The sequence below is a fragment of the Hemiscyllium ocellatum genome, unplaced genomic scaffold (genome assembly GCF_020745735.1).
Source record: "Hemiscyllium ocellatum isolate sHemOce1 unplaced genomic scaffold, sHemOce1.pat.X.cur. scaffold_116_pat_ctg1, whole genome shotgun sequence".
In the NCBI taxonomy this organism is placed as follows: domain Eukaryota; kingdom Metazoa; phylum Chordata; class Chondrichthyes; order Orectolobiformes; family Hemiscylliidae; genus Hemiscyllium; species Hemiscyllium ocellatum.
Genome location: NW_026867694.1, coordinates 1,271,036 through 1,276,063, shown reverse-complemented (window position 1 = coordinate 1,276,063; position 5,028 = coordinate 1,271,036).

The following is a 5,028-nucleotide window of genomic DNA, read 5'->3' as shown; positions in this document are numbered from 1 at the left end:
GGCAGGTGTTTGGACTCTGAGTATGAGAGGTACCATCAACCAGTCAGGGGAAAATACATCAGCCATCGACAGCAAGTTTCCTATCCAGGATATCCAGGGCACAGTATAGGGAGGGAAAAGACTTCTAGTTTAAAGGACATTTATTTCAACACACGAGGCCTGACAGGTAAGGCAGACGAGCTGAGAGCATTGATTGGCTCTGGGGACTGGGATATTATAGCCATAACAGAAACATGGTTGAGAGAAATGCCAGCCGGGCAGCTCAGTGTTCCAGGACACACAAGGTACAGGCGTGACAGAAGGGCAAGTAAGTGAGGATGGGCAGCAGCCTTATTGATAAGGGAGGACATAACAACCGTGCTTATGGACGATACTCTTTCGGGGTGATCAAATGAGGTCATCTGGTTAGAAGTTAGAAACAAAAAGGGGATGGTCAGTCTGTTGGGATTGTGTTCTGGAAACCAAATAGCCAGCGGGTACTAGAGGAGCAGATGTGAAGAGAGATTGCAGGTACCTATAGAAATAATAGAATAATATTGGTTGGAGATTTAAACTTCCCCTGGATTGACTGGACCACCCAGAGTGTAAAAGTCCTGTATGGGGTGGAATTTGTCAAATGTGACCAAGAAGGTTTCCTAGATCAATATGGAGAGGGCCCCACTCTACTCAGGCAGCTGAAAATGAGACCTCCCCTCAGAAAACGAGGTCAGGCTAGGGACTGAAGTGTCAGTCGGAGAGCACTTTGGGTCCAATGACCACAACTGTCCTCGTTTTAACATAGTTATGGAAAAATATCAGGCAGGTCCACGGATTAAGGTCTTAATCTGGAGCAGGGCCAATTTTGGGGCGATTTGGCAGGATCGAGCAGAGATCGATTGGGTGAATTAAAAATCACACAACACCAGGTTATAGTCCAACAGATTTAATTCAAAGCACCAGCTTTCGAAGTCCAGGTGATCATTCTGAAAGGTGAAAACTTCAACTAAATTTGTTTGGTATTACATTCCATCACACGGCAATCCTGTTGCTATAAATTCTGTGCCTGCTTATTGTGCTCGACAACCACCTGATGAAGCAGCGCTATGAAACCCAATGCCTCCAAATAAACCTGCTGGACTGTAAACTGGTGTTGTGTGATTTTTAACGTTGTCCATCCCAGTTCAACGCCAGCTCCTCCACATCATGCACCCATCCATTGGGTGAGTGTGTTTGAAGGAAAGGGAATGACTGACAAATGGGAGGCTTTTAAAAATGTGATCTCAAGAATCCAATATGTCCCTGTTAGAGTGAAGGGAAAAGCTGGCAGGTTTAGGGATTCCTGGCTGATGGGGGATATCGAGGCTGTGTTCAAGAAAAAGAAGGCGGTACACATTGTCTTCAATGTTTCCGTATCTACGTAATCTCTCCCAGTCCTAAAGACACTATCACTCAGTGGAGACTCGACAACCCTCTCAAGTGCTTGCAGCACTCCTGATCTGTATAACCCACTGAAAGCCTGTGATTCTCTCGAACCAGTTCTGACAAGACTCACTCTCTGTGTAACATCATCCCATCGCTAACATCCACCCTTTCAATGTAAGCTCCTCCTATATCTCCATCCATTTACTCATCTCCACAACCTTCTCCAACTCTTACGCCCCTACCTGTGTAAACTCACCCTCTCCTACAACCCTTCCCACTTTGACCAAACTGGAGGAGGTTACTAATTCTTCCTTATTTGTGAAACTGTCTCCAACCGAAATTACTGCCGTTCTGGATAATCTGTCAGACTCCACACACTTCATATCTAAATAATCTGCCGAAGAAAAACTTCCTATCTACAAACATCTTCAGTCACAACTACCCTCCATATCTCTGTTTGGTCCTCCAGTCTAAACCTGTCGCCTACTCCGTCGCCTATTTGGTGAGTATCTGTACCACTTTGCTCCCTACCCATTCATATATCAGTCCGGATACACCTTAACTGACGTTATAATTCCTGCCTGCACCATCTCCGCTGGCAAAATGTTTCAAGCCCCCATCACTCTCTGCGTAAAGTTCTTTCCACGCATATCTGCCCTAAACCTTTCCCCTGTCACTGTGAACTCTTGACCCCTAGTAATTGAGTTCCACACTCTGGGGGAAAAATGCTTCTTGCAATCCATCTTGTCTATATATCCCATGAGTTTGCAGACCTCAATCAGGTCCCCAGTCAACCTTCGTCTTTTTAATGAAAATAATCCGAATCTATTCAATCTCTCCTCATTGCTCGTGCCCTCTATACCAGGCAACATCCTGGTGAACGTCCTCTCCACCCTCTCCAAAGCATGCACATCCTTTTGGTAATGTGGAGACCAGAACTGTACGCAATATTCTAAACCAAAGTCCTATACAACTGTAACATGACCTGCCAACTGCTGTACTCAATACCACGTCCAATGAAGGAAAGCATGCCGTATGCCGCCTTTACCACTTTACTGACCTGTGTTACCACCTTCAAGGAACAATGGACCTGAATACCCTGATCTCAATTTTCCCCAGGACCTTCCCATTTACTGGATTTAATTGGATTGGATTTTGAATTGGATCTTCCGAAATGCATCACCACACGTTTGCCCGGATTGAACTCCATCTGCAATTTCTCTGCCCGCCTCTCCAATCTATCTATATTCTGCTGTATTATCTGACATTCCCCTTCACTATCTGCTACTCCATCAATCTTAGTGTCATCTTCAAACTTGCTAATCAAGGAACCAATACCTTCCTCCAAGTCTACCAACATTGAGCTCCTCACCACCACCCTCCCCCTTTGCAGGGGAATGATCCTGACCCTAACAACCACGAGAGACTGACTGACCGTGTCCAAGCTCCCGGATTGGGATCCTGAGACTCCCCCGACTCCCTGTGCTGGGCACCGTAACTGACTGTGGACAATGATACCAAGCTTCCTGGGTTTGTGTTTGCACTAAACACCAAGACAATGCAGCAGGCGGGTGAGCCTGTTAGCTCTAGCTGAGGGGTAACACCGCTAAAGGCAGGGTGAGGTGAGGCAATAATTATGTGAGCATTCAAGTCAGCTCAAAGTGAATGTGTACAAACACGGAGTGAGCAGGCCAGAGGGACAGACCATGAGCTGTCTGTGTATCCCTGAGCACAGTGTCCTTGCAGCAGCATTGAGTGTGAACAAACACGGAGTGAGCAGCCCAGAGGGACAGACCATGACCTGGGTGTGTCCCTGAGCACAGTATCCTTGCAGCAGCATTGCAATGAGAGCTGTCAGTGCACCCTGAGCTGAAGCATTGAAGTACAGAAGCGTACTGTCAGTAGGTCGTAGATCTGCTGGGATGGCATGGTGAGGCTGGCATGTGTAAGATGCCAGCATTGCAGGATATGTAGTACATGCAGCTTTAGTCTATGCAGTGTCCCCTGAGACGCTGGTGTCCAAGACAGAAGGCCACAGGAGCGAGGGTCAGGATGGTGTCAGCAGATACCAGCTCTAACATTCATGTCAAATTGTCCGTATTGAGTTTCCCCACAGTGAGAGGGAGGACATGAACCTGAAAATTAATGAGGAGAGATCTGCATGAATGTGGCTGCTGATCATCAGGAGTTATTCAATCAGCAATTGGCCACTATCTTGCTGAAATCTTGTCTTGAGCTGTACAGTACAGGAACAGGCCTGTCAGCCCACTAAGTTGCACTGATACTTGATACCTTTAGAAGTTATAAAATGTTGAATATCATTATATTCCCTGAAAACTCATGTACATGTCAAGATACCATCATTGCTGTTGTATCTTCTTCTACAGCCTCCTCCATCAGTGCATTCCGGACACTTTCACATTCTGCCTGGAACAGAGCAAAAAAAAAGCTTGCTTCTCATATATCCTTTAAACTTTCCCCCATTTACCTAAAACCTATGCCTAGGAGAAAGTGAGGACTGCAGATGTTGGAGATCAGAGTTGAAAAGTGTGGTGCTGGAAAAACACAGCAGGCCAGGCAGCATCCCAGGAGCAGGAGAATCGATGTTTCGGGCATAAGCCCTTCTTCAGGAATGATTCCTGAAGAAGGGCTTATGCCCGAAACGTTGATTCTCCTGCTCCTCGGACGTTGCCTGGCCTGCTGTGTTTTTCCAGCACCAAACTTTTCAACTCTAAAACTTATGCCACCGAGCAATTAATATTTCTACTCTAGGGGAAAAAAAAGACTCCAACTGTCTATTCTATCCATACCTCTCATAATTTTGTAAACCTGTAACAGGTTCCACTTATGTCTAATATCCTCCAAACCAGACAACATCCTTGTAAATGCTTTTCAAACCCTGTCCAATACCTCGACATCCTTTTGCTGATCTGGTAATCAGTCCTGCACACAATATTCTAAATGATGCCGGAATATAGTTCTGTCCAGCTGCAGCATGACATGACATGGCAATGTTTCCCTGTGTTGCCACTTTCAGGGAACTATGGACCATTATGCCCAGATCCCTTCAATGTTGAAGCTACTTAGAGGTCTTTCATTTATTGTATATTTCTCTCCTGCAGCAGACTTTCTCAAAGTTATCAATCGCAATTGCTCATTTTAAGTTACATCTACTTTTTCTCCATCCAAGTCTCTAGCCCACTTATATTCTGCTGCATCATCTGCCAATCATCCTGACAATCTGCAACTCCCTCAATCTATTCACGAATATCCATACAGAAGAAAAAAAACACCCTTCCACCCCTACTGACTGCTATGACCAAGCAGTTCTCTGTCTATGTTACTGACTGACTGCTGATCCTAGTTCACATCCCCTTCTTTATGTGCCTGCTGTAAGGAACCAAATCAAAGGCATTGCAGAGGTCCAGATGGCCAACATCCAACTCCATGTCCTCATCAATCACTTTTGCCACTTTCTCAAAATATTCAATCACGTTTGTGAGTCACAATTTTCCCCACACAAAGCCGTATTGCCCATCGTGAATAAGTCCATATTTTTCCAAATGTGAGTCAGTCCTATCACTAAGAATCTCCAATATTTTCCCTACCACTGATGTAAGGCTCATC